The following is a 15333-nucleotide window of genomic DNA, read 5'->3' on the forward strand; positions in this document are numbered from 1 at the left end:
TTAGATTGAAGGATTTTAATGGAACTTAGTCTTGTTCATATATGAATATCATGTTGATATGATACAACATAGCAAATTTAATATGAAAATAATATAGCAAGAGACCGATCAAGTATCATGTCTTTATGTGAGACATTATGTTTCGAATCCCATATGTCTTGGATATTGGATTGATTACATATGCGATAATATTCGCTTGGTTTGATTTTTCAAATGCTTAGGGCATTGAGAGAGAGAAAAAGGACTATAACAAGATACAACTAAAGTTGTTAAACAATTGTCAAGAACAATCTGAGGCTCACTGAAGATTGGTTGCTTGTGTACAGTTGGAAGTATAAATTTGGAAGGACTATAGTGACATGTTTCAAATTGGGATAATTCTTGATCAGAATGGATAGTTAAATGGGAATATGGAAATGTTTCTATAATGGGAGTTGATGATTAGAATCTACATGTGAGTTAGAAACCTTAACACAAGGAAGGTGTTTAAGGAGTTACCTTGAATTTGAGACTTCATTGCCATGAAATTGTTTTAGTAACAAAGTTTCAATGGAGCATTTTATGACGTCGTTGGCTAAGTCTTGGTGACTTTGACGCCACATCATCACAAAAGGATGTTGCATGTAAGGTTGAACTCTAATACATTTAGTGGTGACAAAAATTTGGAATTCTTACACTGGTAATAAGGATTTGAAATTGTGAAATGAGCATCATTAGAATTATGGCCAATTGATCTATTCACAAAGGAAGGACCATAGAGATACATAGTATGCATGTTTATAAGATGGCATGACTGATGTTCAAATTCAAGTGTTTATTTGATTAATCGAAATATTATACAATTGATAAAGTCTAATTAATATGGTGATTAAATAAAAGGAGTTTTATTTATATTCAATAGTTTTGAGACCATAGTTAATTTGGTTATTATCGTGTTTCACTTCACATGTTTACTTCCCGAATAATTGGATCATTCAAACATCCACAGTTGATCATACTTTTGGAAGTAAGTAGTGAATCAAGACTGTCATGAATCAGACTCTAGATTGTCTAAGGGATTAGACATAGCAATGGTTTGCTGCAGTATTCCTGAGTACTTTTGAAATATGGATTTAAGTATTGGATTAACCCACGCTCAAAGAATTACTTCATGAATTTTATCACGAGTAATTTTGAGATGATAATATCTTATATTATTGAAACGGAGACATATGAGTTGTTGTTTACAAGTTAGTTGTTCATTGATAATACATAAACGCATCAATAACTTGATGTTATAAAACATATTTTTGTGCATGATTTGACAAGTGAATAGTGCAAGCATATGAGTCGAAGTTTATCCGTTCCTTTTACCCTAAATAGGAAATGCAATATCTGTGGACCCCTTGATGATTTGATGATGACAACTAAAGCTCTTGGCCAAGCCTAGACTGAATTGATGTGTTTATTTAGCCGTATGATATCAGTCGTCATAAATTAGAAATCGGGAAACAAATCTTGGATGGAGAGAAAGATTATAATTCGTGTCTCATGTCTGTATGATATCTTGTAGAATGGATGAATATTTGATCACTTATCTAAGGACACGTCACTGACTAGGTCAGAGTTCGACAACGACTTTTGTGAAAGAACCCCTTTCAATAAAACTACATCATATTACTTCCAAACATGCTACATACATATTTATAAACAATATTTTACATTGATCGTTTAATTAAAAAAGACTGGATACAAACCGACTATTAAGATTTTTACAAAATTTTATATATATTACATAACTTCCGAGGAAATTTAAACACTAAATACAAAAGCTATAATATTATCTATTCTACATCTTCTACCAGTACATGACTATACTGGATGCTTATCACCTGAAATAGTTTAAACATTGAGAGGGATAAGCGGGTGACGCTTAGTGAGTTCAGTAACAGTTACAATATAACTCTATGCTATATACATAACAATATGACAAAAGCAAAGAGGGACAAAGAACAACAAAGGCATATATGTATCATATGACACACTTTCCATATCAACCAACAATCCAAATCAATGATTTACAATCAATGAGACATAATAATTTCCATACTTGATATACATCAATAAAGCTTCAGCCCAAATGGCATAGAAAATACAATTTCAAATTATCATTTTGCTAGCATATACAGGCTTTTAGCCCTACATAGCCCTATGCCAATACCAGAAGTTATACGAGTCATGCTCTACATGACCAAAGGCACAAAGCCAATACCATAATTTATATGATTCATGCTCTACATGGCCAAAGGAATAAATCCGAGATAACACAGGAAAGTACATTGAATATATAACACATAACATACAATTGTCCCTATATTGAACTCACAGTGAAATAACCGGGGATTAAAGTATTAATTTTGGCAGCACACTTTGACTCTAAATATGACTTTCTGTGATAAAACTGGGGATTTTAGTTGAAAACCGGACTTACTCGGGCAGTGTTTTGACTAGAAAATATGATTTTCTCGGGAACTTCGGAGCATTGGGACTTCCTTCAGGTATTAGTGATGATATCGGGGATTGGAGGTGGGGGGGGGGGGGGTTAAAAGTGGGCTAAAGAAGGTTTTTAGATTGAAAGGAAATAGATTTTGTAAACAAAATACGGGCAGCCTCGCATCCCTTATATAGGGTCCGAAGCACCTTACTACGCGGGGCGTACTAGCGACGTGTGCATGGTTCGGAACCTGGGCCTCGGACGTGGCTTGTTGTGTATCACCTGAGAAAAGAGAGGGTAACATGACCGATTTTTCACCTTGCTTCTGAGTACGCTGGGCGTACCCGCTTCAAACAGTTCTCGTAATTTGTGCCATAAACTTCAAAAATTTGTATCTTTTGCATACGAACTCCGTTTTGACGCTCTTTATATCCATGCGTACGTAAAATTATGCTCCACAACTTTCATTTAGACTCTATCGGCTAATTTTTATTTTATTTTTGTTATTATATTTTTAAAAGGCCGGGATAGGAAAAGTCCGTTAAAAATTCATAAGTTCTGCATCCGACGTCAGTTTTAGTCTAACTTTTTACCGTTGTACTACTATTGACGAGACCTTCGACTCTCGTTTAGCTTGCGTCGGCTAAAAATCACTCGATCTTTATTTCGAGTTTTTACCTGCCTACTGCTATATCGAAACTTAGAAAATTATAACTTTTTCATACGAAGTCAGATTTTGACGTTCTTTTTATGAATATTCTCAGTTTAACGAATACTATGACTTTAATTTAGATCACTAAAACTAAAAATTAGTTTATCAAAAACTCGCTTTTTACGTTAAATAGTGTTGTGCCAGTTCTGTCGCGAAACTATAAGGAGTCATAACTTCTTCATTATAACTCGGATTTCGATGAGGTTTTCGCCTATATGTTTCTAACGAAATTATCTACAGCTTTCAATAACATTATTTTCATTTATTTCCAACTTTATATTTTCGTTAATTTCAATAGTTGGCATTTGATTGGAATCTCATAAGACTTCCAATATTTTTCGAGTGATTCTAAACATAGTTTTACTTCAAATTTCGTAAAAACTATCTGTTAGAACTCAACGTTCAATATCATATAATATTTCATAATATTATTTATTTTTAAACTATAAAACATGATAACCGAACGTGTATGTCACAAATACCTCCTCATTTTGAGGATTTCGTCCCCGAAATTACAACGATTTAAACAAATGGGGATATTTCGATTTTATCTCATTCTTATTTTCCCAAGTATAATTTCGGCCTTGATGGTGTTTCCACTTGACAAGCACCAACTCCACTTCTTTATTACGCAATTCAGTCGTTCTTTCGTTCACGATCACTTCAGGATCTTCTACATATCTTAATTTATTATCCAGTTTCACCTCGGATAACAGGACCGTTCCATCATATATGCTCAAGCATTTGCGTAGATAACTCACATGAAACACATCATGAATACCTGCAAAATCTTCAGGTAATTCCAAGCGGTATGCTAGTTTACCACTTCTCTGGATGATTTTGAAAGGACCAACAAATCTATGACTTTGTTTTCCTTTCTTCCCAAATCACATAAGGCCTTTCCATGGGGATACCTTCAGCATTACAAAATCACCAACCTGGAATTCTATGGGTCATCTCCTCTTTTCTACATAAAACTTCTGTCGATCCTGGGCCGCTTTCATTCTTTCTCATACGATTTGAATCTTATCGGTGGTGTCTTGAATCATTTGAGGGCCTCTAAGGATCTTTTGTCCTACATCGCACCAACATAATGTCGTACGGTATTTACGAACATATAATGCTTCATATGGTGGCATTTTGATTCAAGTGCGGTAACTTTTATTATACGAAAATTCGACAAGAGGTAAGCATTTATCCTAGTTACCACCGAACTCCAAGATACATGCACGAAGCATATCTTCTACTGTTTGGATCGTTCTCTCCGTTTGACCATCTGTCTGGGGATGATAAGTTGTGCTGAGAGCAACTCGAGATCCCAATTCACGTTGCATACTCGCTCAAAAGTGAGAAGTGAAACGAGTATCACAATTCGAAATAATCTTTAGCGGCGCCCCATGTCTCACAACAATTTCATCTAAGTATACTTGTGCGTATTTCTCCATTGGAGTCGTTTCATGCATGGAGATAAAATGACCACCCTTAGACAGGTGGTCGACAATTACCCAAATGTTATCATGTTGTTTAGCAATCTTTGGCAATTTGGTAATAAAATCCATGGACAGTTCTTCCCATTTCCACACGGTAACACTAAAACTTTCTGGAGTTCCGTAAGGCTTTTGGTGCTCTACTTTGACTTGTAAGTATACTAGACATTCCTGCACATATTTTCTAATGTCTCTCTTTAATCCAGGCCACAAATAATCAGCCCATACATCATAGTACATTTTACTTGTACCACGATGTATTAACAATTTAGATTTATGGGCTTCATCCAAAATGTTTTGTCTTAGTCCGCCAATCTTTGGAATCCATAGCCGATTCTTAAATAAGTTCAATCCTCCTGGATCATCAAGTAAAACATCAGTATAATGTATCATCCCTTCTTTCTTCACATTTTCTGGCTTTAAGGCCTCTACTGGCCATTTCTCTAGTTCATCAAGAATAATGAACTTTACTGTAGTGTAAGTAATAGTATACCACATACTATTACGATAAACTTTTATGCTAGGAGCATCAACAACTACATTGACCTTTCCAGGATGATACCGGATTTCACAGTCATAGTCTTTGATCAGCCCCATAGCTCGTTGTTGTCTCATATTCAGAGTTTGCTGACTGAATGTATACTTGAGACTTTTGTGGTCGGTAAACAATTCACATTTTGTACCAAAAAGATGATGTCTCCAAAGTTTTAGGGCAAGTACCACTATAGCAAGCTCAAGGTCATGGGTGGGATAATTCTTTTCATACTCTTTCAGTTGTCTTGAAGCATAGGCTATTATTCTACCACGTTGCATCAACACGCAACCGAGTCCTAACCTTGAAGCATCGCTATACACGGAAAAATCATTATCACCTTCTGGAAGTGATAAGATCGGAGCATGAGTCGAAAGATCTTTTAAAGTCGAGAAATCTTTTTCTTAGGTTTCACCCCATTCGAACTTGGTTTCCTTTCGTGTAAGACTTGTGAGAGGTACAACTATACGAGAAAAGTATTTAATGAATCTTCGGTAATATCCCATGAGACCCAAGAAACTGTGAATTTCAGAATTATTACGGGGAGTTTCCCAATTTGGAATGGCTTTAATTTTGGTAGGATCTACGGATATACCGTCACCAGAAATCACATGGCCGATAAATTGAACTTGGCGAAGCCAAAATTCACATTTCGAGAATTTAGCATATAGTTTCTCTTTTTGAAGAAATTCTAATACATCCCGTATATGAATGACATGATCAGATTCAGACTGATAAAACAGGACAAGTTGATTGCATATGCCTCACGACAATTAAAAGGACATGAAGGAAACTAGCTGAAACACAACTTGGAGTTGGCAACAATACTATTTGTATATAAAATTTAGAAACATTACATTTATGGTGCAAAGTGTAATGTATACATTAACCATAAGAGTTTAAACTACCTCATGGATCAAAAAAATTAAAGATGAGGAAGAATAAATGGATTGACATAGTAATGGAATATGAATGTGATGTACTTTACAACTCGGGAAAATTGAATGGATTGGTGACGGGACATGGTCGAGTGTAGGTTCCACATATTGGAGGGAATAGACAAGTTCTCTTGGATGGGCTTCAGAATTCAAAATGTTTCATTCACCATAAGGCTAACAAGATGTATACGAATACAATGAAAGACTATTAGTAGTCTTGAATTTAAAAGTATATAGTTGGCATGTATGAAGGTAAAGGTTGAACATCAGAAGAAACATGTTAAAGTATAGCCTTGGACATACAAGTCTGGAAATAGGAGAATATTACCATGGAGCTAACCACTAAGCTCTCCCAAACCTAGAAAAAACTACATGTTATATGGATAAATTTTAATGGGTTGACTAAGAGTACTAATTTTTAGAAACCCAAGAGATTTATTTATCCAAAAACTATCGAACATTTAGGTAAGGTAAATATATTCTAGACATTAGGTTCTAGTTATAAAAATTTAAAATCAAGATACCAGATTCACTTCATGATTTTGGGTGGAGTTTAATGAAGATATGGTACTAAATTTCATTTTAGTACAACATATCACCGCAAACTGATGGTGAAAGCGATCAAACCATATAAACAATCGAATACATGCTTTGGGCATGTATAATTAACTTTGGAGGAAGTTTGGATACTTATCTACCTATCATAGATTTCTCCTATAAAAATATCGACCACACAAGTATAGGTATGCCCCTTATGAGATGTTGTTAGGAAGAAAGTATTGAATGCTATTTGTTAGGGCGAAGTGGAACAACGAGTAATAGGAAGAAAAAAAAGTGTTTAGAATACCATGGAGAATATACAAAGAATAAGAGAAAGATTTTGTATGACATAAAATCGTTTGAAAAAAGTTATGCTGACAACAGGCTATCTGATTTGAAACTTGAAGTTCGAGATTTTGTGCTATAAAAGGTATCACCTTGGAAAGGGTGATAAGATTTAGAAAAAAAAAGCAAGTTGGGTCCAAGGTTCATTGGTCCGGAAATGATTATAGCTCACGTAGGAAAGGTGGCTTATTGTTTGGAGCTGCCTGAGGAGCTCGAAATGATTCAAAACATCGAAGATATCTAGGTGGATGAGAAGTTGAATTAAATTGAAAGACCAATTACAAAGTATAATGAAAAAGAAAGCCTTTTTCAACAAGGATATTGGACTCCAATTTCGAAAGAGAAAAGACTTATGCAAAAAGAAGATTGGAGTAAAAAAAGTACATTAGCAACACCAAAGAGGTTATGAATTGACATGTTAACAATAGTATGAGATGTGAAAGAATTATATGGAGCTTTTCATGGATGGAATTTTGAGATGAAATTGTGTTAAGTAGTGGAGTGTTGTAACACCCTATTTTTCCTTATTATATTAATTTATTCCATAAAATTATAAATAAATAATATTGTAGTGTAAGTGTGACATCCCCAAATTCACGATCATTTAAAAAAATTTATTTATCCTTATTTTAAAATCAGATTAACCTTTTAAAGAAAAGTGTTATGAAATTTGTTCCCAGAAAAACATGATAATTATGTTATCAAAGCATTTCTTAAGAAATGTATTTGATTCATTTTAAAACTTTGGGATGTCATCATCAATACAGAAACATAAGCATAAACAGACCTTACATTCATTTACACTAGTAATCTACATCTCCTTAATCTCTCGGTGTAATGTAGCTTCATATCGACACCTGTGATACAAATAAACTAAGTGGGTCAGGTTGGAAAACCTGGTGAGTACATAGGGTTTTCAAACCACAATAATATAGTTATTATGTTTCATCATCAAACAATTAACCCATTTACCCATCCTCATTATCTTCTTTATTCTTAAGTATCTTCTCTATGAATCATCTACTCCTCATTATTTATTCCTAAGGATTGTCCTAAGAAATAGGCATGAAGTCCATCGTCGCTAGGGTTCATATAGCAGGCACTAAGTCCATAGTCGCAGGGTTTATATAATAGACACTAAGTCCATAATCACCAGCGTTTATCTTGTTTATTGACAATATTATTTATGAGAGTCCACTCGCAATACATGTCAATGGGTTTGTAGAGTACACCGGGTGAACGTCTTGTTCACAACACCTACATGTTGCGAGCTTACTAGTGTTCCACCGGACTGTGTAGAATAGTCCATGGTTGTCATCTATACTCTGCTAGATGACGGGGCCAATGCTTGGGTAAAGGCTTCTCTCATTTTTCACCTCTCACCCTCATCTCATGATCTATTTCACCTTTCATTTCATCATCCAACTCATCTTTCATCTACCCATCTTTACCCCTTGTAATTTATAGGTATAAAATACGTATACAGTTTTAATCATTAAAAACATGTATAATAGTGTTCATCCAACATAGATAATAAGTATATAGATAATATGCACACATAGCACATAATTTATATAAAATACTTCATATATATGTGTAAGATGAAAGTAACTATGCACTCACTTGTTAAAGTGATGATTCTAAACTCGAGCAGCGCTTCGCTTTTAACGATTTTATTTTCCTTTGACGAAACCTACCATTATTATCGGTAAGTTTTAGTCTAATATTTATTGCGACTAATTATTAGTCTAGATTCATCATTAACTCCAAGTCTATTTCATGATCTATCAAGCAAGGAACAACTAGGTAGGATCATATTGGAGGTAGGGTCCTTTTGGTATACGAAGTATACTACTTTGAAATCCCACTTTAAACACCACACTAAATCACAGCCTAGACATCATCCCCGTAAGTAGATCAATCAGTATAACGACTTTGAATCACTGATAAATTTTATTTATAAGTTCATAATAACGATATTATAAGCTATATTTAAAGTAGGGTAGCATAACTTACTTAACTAGGAGTCGGGCTTTGAAGGGGTAGAACTTTGTCGCTGAATCTTTCTAAGAAAGATTTTTGCAGCGTTTCGGTGCTCACCTTGTTATACTAAAACCTACAGAAAGAGAAGTCGAATCACGAGGGACCGAAATGCTCGGGGGATAAGAAGAGACAAACTCTTGAATCAAGAGAATGGTGCAAGAAATATGAGAGTCTAGAGACTCTTATTTATAGTAATTGAATTTTCTAAAACCACCCTCTATATTTACTTAAATGACTAAATACTCTTTATAATACTATTTTAAATAGATTTAATGATATTTGTGCTAAACTAATATCGAAAGTACTCAACGCTAGTCTTATTACGACTGCATCGTCAATACATTTCTAATTATATATATATATATATATATATATATATATATATATATATATATATATATATATAGACGTATATATGATTTACACTTTATTTTAATATGTAAATATGCAATTAAAAATTATAAATTGTTCATATGAACTTTGTTTTTTACATTCTTTATATCCACGCGTAGCTATCGACGAGATCTACAACTTTCATTTAGACTCCGTCGACTAATTTTGAATTTATATTTTTGTCCATATTTTTATAAAATTAAATAATTTTGCTAAACTCATAACTCTCTCGTACGGACTTCGTTTTTGACATTATTTTTCTCACAATTCCTTTTTTAAGGAGTACTATGATTTTTATTTTGGTTGCATTAGCGAAAAGTCAACCATTCTCTTCGTAGCTTTTTACGTCATACGTTCGTTGTGCGCGACAGACTTTTATATCTTATAAAAATCATATCTAATTCATAAGAATTCGGATTTTGACGAAATTTATATTTTGGGGATCGGGACGACATGTACTTCCGAAATATATAATAATATATATGTTTTGGTGCACTTATTTTTACGACTTACGAATGATTCGACTGATTTTTCCTATTTTATTATATTATAATAATCATGAAACATATAATATTCACATAATTCTTCTTTATTAAATCAAATAGGTTACAATTGTTGACCATAACTATTACTTTGGTTAAGATTATTTATCCTAGATAAAAAAAAAATCATTTTTAACGCTTATTATTGATTAGCCCGAATGAGTGGGTGTTACAGTAAGTAAGACAAGTGCATATCTTACTATGACTTCAGAAAAATTTATTAAATGACACAACTTAAGTTTGTTGGGGCTTAGGAAGGAAAATATTTGAGTAAAAGGAAGTTGGTAGTGATATTGAGAATGAGAGGGCCTAGAGAGCATATTTCCTCCACCTCAACCAAGAAAACTGAAGAACAATCCACATTCCTTCCCTATCATCAAGACCAACAATATATGTAATACCAAGTAAGAAGACGACATTTTCCTCCACCTCTAAAAGATCAAACTTTTGTTCAAACTAATGATGATGTTCTCTAGGAGGACATCACTAGTCATGAAACTAACGAAGAAGTGATTGAACAGCCTAGACAAGTGATCCCAAACCTCCTTTGTTGTGTCATACTTCGCCAATACCAACAGACTGGATAAAAAAATATTAATCCAAGTAATGATCTTAGAGTTATCAGTCTGCCACGAATCAAGTACGGTTTCATAATTAGCAGCCTTTATTATCTGTTGGTTTCTTTTTGTCACCTATAGCAATCCCCTACATAGTCTTACCTCATAAGAAATTATTCATAACATAGCTCTAATAGGCCTAGTTCTTGCCATCGAGTTGGATACTAATGGACTGAAGAGAATAATCTCTCGAGGACATAATTCGAATATCAGTCAAACGGGAATACCAAAACAATAGTAAATAAAAGTAGCAGTAGCAACAATCAAGATCTCGAAATCAACAAACCAACATACGAACGAAACCCTCGAAATTGACGAAACGAACACATCAAAGCAAACGGAATACAGAAAAGAGTAAGAAAATTGTACCCATATTCGTACAATTCACCCCCAAAAATGATTTGTGCAACATCGTGACTGCTACAACTCACCCCAAAAACGAAAATACAGATGATCAAACTGAGCTCTGATACCATGTAAACTAACAAGACATAGAATAGCTAGGGTTTTATATTATTTTCAAATAAGAAGTACAAGATACAATGAAACGAAAAGACAGAAAATATAGACTAGCTAATTAGGGTTTTCTAGCTAATGGGCCAACATAAAACCAATACAAAATAAAGCTCAAAATTTTATTAGGCTAGCACATACCACCTCAAATATCATGCTTACCTTGATTATTCACTATCACCATGTTAATTTACTCCTTAATACCTTGAAAACATCCAATCCAAGCTAAAAAATGCAAAACTTTTGTACATCAATCTATAAGCCAACAATCAAGGAATAAAAGACAGTAATCAGTTTCTCTATAAAATTATTAATCTTAATATTTTTTTATGGGATTAAAGAGTAAACACACTTGATGATTGTTAGTAATCAAGATAAACATGATGGTTGAGGTCACATGGTGTTAGAACAAAACATGAAGAAGGAACAAAGGTTTTTTAAGTAAGTGATTACCCCAAAACATAGAAGAATGAGAGAATGAGATATGAAGTGAAGGTATTATGGTCTATCTAAGTTTTATTAATAAATAACAAAGACAAAACTGCACAAATGGTCCATGTGGTTTGCTCAAAATTGCCACTTTGGTCTTAAAAATTTTGGGCTAGCACCACAAGTCCAAAATTTTCATTTTCTTGCGTCTTTGGTCCAAAGGGTTAACTTCTGTCTATTCCCTCTGTTAAGTTATCTTTGACTAGTCAATTTAGGGGTATTTTGGTCATTCCATATTTAGGTCTTTTATTTTATATTAATAAAAGTGAGTTTGTATATATGCATCACCATACAGATAATATCGAGCCTAATTCACATTTATAGTCCTTAAAAACCGTGAGTAGATACAATTTCCCTCTTCATTGACTGAGGATCAAGAACCTTAAACTGATTACCAAGGTTGATAGCTTGGATCAGGCGACTTTCGTAGTGAATGCATATACCAATGTGACACTTAAGGTTGTCAAGCACGCCATTCGACCCAAGGGTGGTTTATGGTACATAATTTTTTTTTGATCATTTTCTTGATTTGCATACAAGAAATCATACCTTATGAAGCTTGTTTTTTGCTCTTGTGTTGAAGATGGACACCCTACATAGTTTACCATCAAGCTACATCATGGAGGTGAGTTCACAAAGTTTCCAGATGTCAAATACATTGAGGGAACTGTGACGTACGTTGATATGGTGGATATAGAAGAGTTTTCTATTCATGAGATGGATGCTATTATATGAAAGGGTTAGGATACTCAGTTCCTCCAATTATCTACTAGCATTTTCGAGAGCCAAAGGGAGACATGCATTTTGGGTTACGGGCCCTAAGAAATGATGATGATGTTCTCAATCTTTCCCAGTATGTCATGGAGCATAAACTAATAAGGGTAAACTGATAAAGGTTTACATTGAAAATGGTATTACTAACTTGCTTACTTACTTTATGGCTCCTAAACCTGTAAGAAAAGTTATTATTGAGCAATTAGAGGAGATTGAGGAACATCACCCCCCCCCCCCAACTAATAACCAACCCAGTGACATGCCACAAATATGCATACCACCTGTGATAGCAAACGAAGTTGCTTTAGCCTTGTCCATATCCCCTGAATATACTAAGAAAAGGGAATTTATCAAGGACAAACCATTGTCGTCATGTATTAAGAAATTGCTCATGGATAATGTTGGTGTTGATAGGATTCGCAGGAATAAGGATGATGCAGCTAATGATATTGGTCAGGGATTAAATGAATTTGAAGAGGCAGTTAATGATATTGACCAGGGATTGAATGAATTTTATGAGGCAGCTAATGATTTTGGCCATGGATTTAATGAATCTGATGAGGCAGCTAATGACTTTGATCTTGGGTTGTACCAACAGATTTTACAATCTAATGAACAAAATGTAGATGATGAGGTTCATGAAGGTGAGGACAATGCAGTTAATAAGGAAGTCACTGAAGAAGAGAATCATGAAAGTAATGAAATGAATGATGAGAACGTAGAGATGGGAGATTTTGCAGTTGATAATGGAAGTGAAGATAAGACAGAGACTGATGAAGAGAATCATGAAAAAAGTGATGAGAGTGAGGACAATGATGATAGTGATTTCTGGGTGTATGAAGACAACTTTATCCCTGATGTAGAAGTAGATATGAGGGATTTTTACATGAATATAGATTTTGAAGCAGAATTTCTTGAAAAAAGATTATCAAACCATAGGGATAATGAGAGTGATGAGGTTAATGAAGAATTGGATGTTATAGATAATGATGAATGGGATTCCCTAGATGAGGGTTCTGATATAGATAGGAAAAGAAGAGCTGTAGTAAAGGAATTGGAGAAGGAGACAAGGTGCTCTCAAGGTGAGATACACAAGGTAACTTTTAGGATAGGACAAAAATATAAAAGTAAGAAAGAGTTAAAGGAAAAGATACAATTGCATGCACTGGAATCAAGAAGGAATATATTCTTTGTGAAAAACGACAAAATAAGTTTACGGGCACTCTGTAAAGGGACTGTAGCCTTTAATGATGGTCATATGGGTGAACCTACCCCTTGTCCTTAGGTGATATAAGGTTCTAGGTCAGATGTAAATAGTACTTGGTTCATAAAAACTTACAACCATGAACACAGATGCCTCTAGACAAGAAAAGTTAAAGCTACAACTGCAAAGTTTATCTCTAAACAGATAATGGACCAGATTGAATCCAACACAAAAATCCTAGTCAGAGCTCTTCAAGAACAACTTCAAAAGGAATATCAAGTTGGATTCTCTATTCACAAGGTTTTCAGGGCCAAATCTACTGCAAAAAAACTTGTCCAGGGTGATTACAAAAAGCAGTATGATGTTCTCAGAGATTACATCATGGAGTTGCAGTCTACTAATCCAAAAACCACTATGAAGTTAGAGTTTGATTCAAAACCTATTCTAAGTGCTACCTCAAGAAGGTTCAAAAGGATGTATGTGTGTCTAGGTGGAATGAAGAAGGGGTTTCGAGCTTGCCTGGGGGATTTTCTAGGTTTTGATGGGACATTTATGAAGGTCCCTTTCTTAGGACAAATTTTAACTGCAGTTGGGGTAGACTCCAACAATGGAATATACCCCCTAGCTTATGCCATTGTTGAGACTGAGAACACTGACAATTGGAAGTGGTTTCTTGAGTGTATTAGAGCTGATCTGGACCTATATGCAAACTTTAACTTCACATTTATAAGTGACAGACAAAAGGTTTGTAATTTTTTGTTTAGATTTGACATATTTGGATGTACTATATTAACTATGTTTTAATTCCTTTACAACGATTGCAGGCTTCCATTTCTCAGTTGTTCCCATGTGCTGAGCACAGGTTTTGTCTCAGGCATATACATGACAATATGAGAAAAACATGGATAACTAATGAGTACAAAGAACACTTGTGGAATTGTGCTACAGCTAAAACAGTACCAGAGTTCAATCATAGGATGAAGGAATTCAACTCATATGATATAAAAGCTTATAATTGGTTGAAGCAGATTCCCCCATAACACTGGGCAAGAAGCCACTTCACAGGTATATAATTCTGCTTCCAAATTTACCCTTTGTTGTAGTATTTGGTAGTATATGTTTCATCATGACATTATTGTGGTGTTTTCAGGGAAAGCAATTTTAGATATTCTTCTGAATAATCTTTGTGAAGTTTTTAATATCAAATTGATTGAGGGAAGGGACAAGCCACTGATAACCTGCTTGGAGTACATTATGGAGTATATGATGAAAAGAATATGCAATGTCATAAAGGTGCAAAACAAGTGTGTTGGTCCACTAACCCCATCTACAACAAAGATCATGGAGAAGAATGTCAATTGGGCATCTCAGTACACAGCTAGGTGGAATGGGTAAGATAAATACCAAGTGCAAGGGCCATGGCAGGATCAACATGTTGTTGACATGGTTGAAAGAGTATGCAGTTGCAGGAAGTGGGAATTAACAGGACTCCCTTGTAAACATGTCATTGCAGTCCTAAATAACAAAGCAGATAATGGTGAGGAGGTTGGAGAGCTGCACACTTATGCCTATAGAGTGTACTGGCTAGAAACATGGAAAGTAGCTTATGTGTACAAGGTAGAGCCTATTAAAGGTCGAGCAATGTGGCCTATAAGTGATTGCCCAATTAAAATCACCCCTCCTCTACACCATAATCAACCTGGAAGGCCCAAGAAAAAGAGGAGGCAATCT

This window comes from Lactuca serriola, chromosome 8, assembly GCF_051521515.1.
Source record: "Lactuca serriola cultivar US96UC23 chromosome 8, Lser_US96UC23_V15, whole genome shotgun sequence".
NCBI classification, from domain to species: domain Eukaryota; kingdom Viridiplantae; phylum Streptophyta; class Magnoliopsida; order Asterales; family Asteraceae; genus Lactuca; species Lactuca serriola.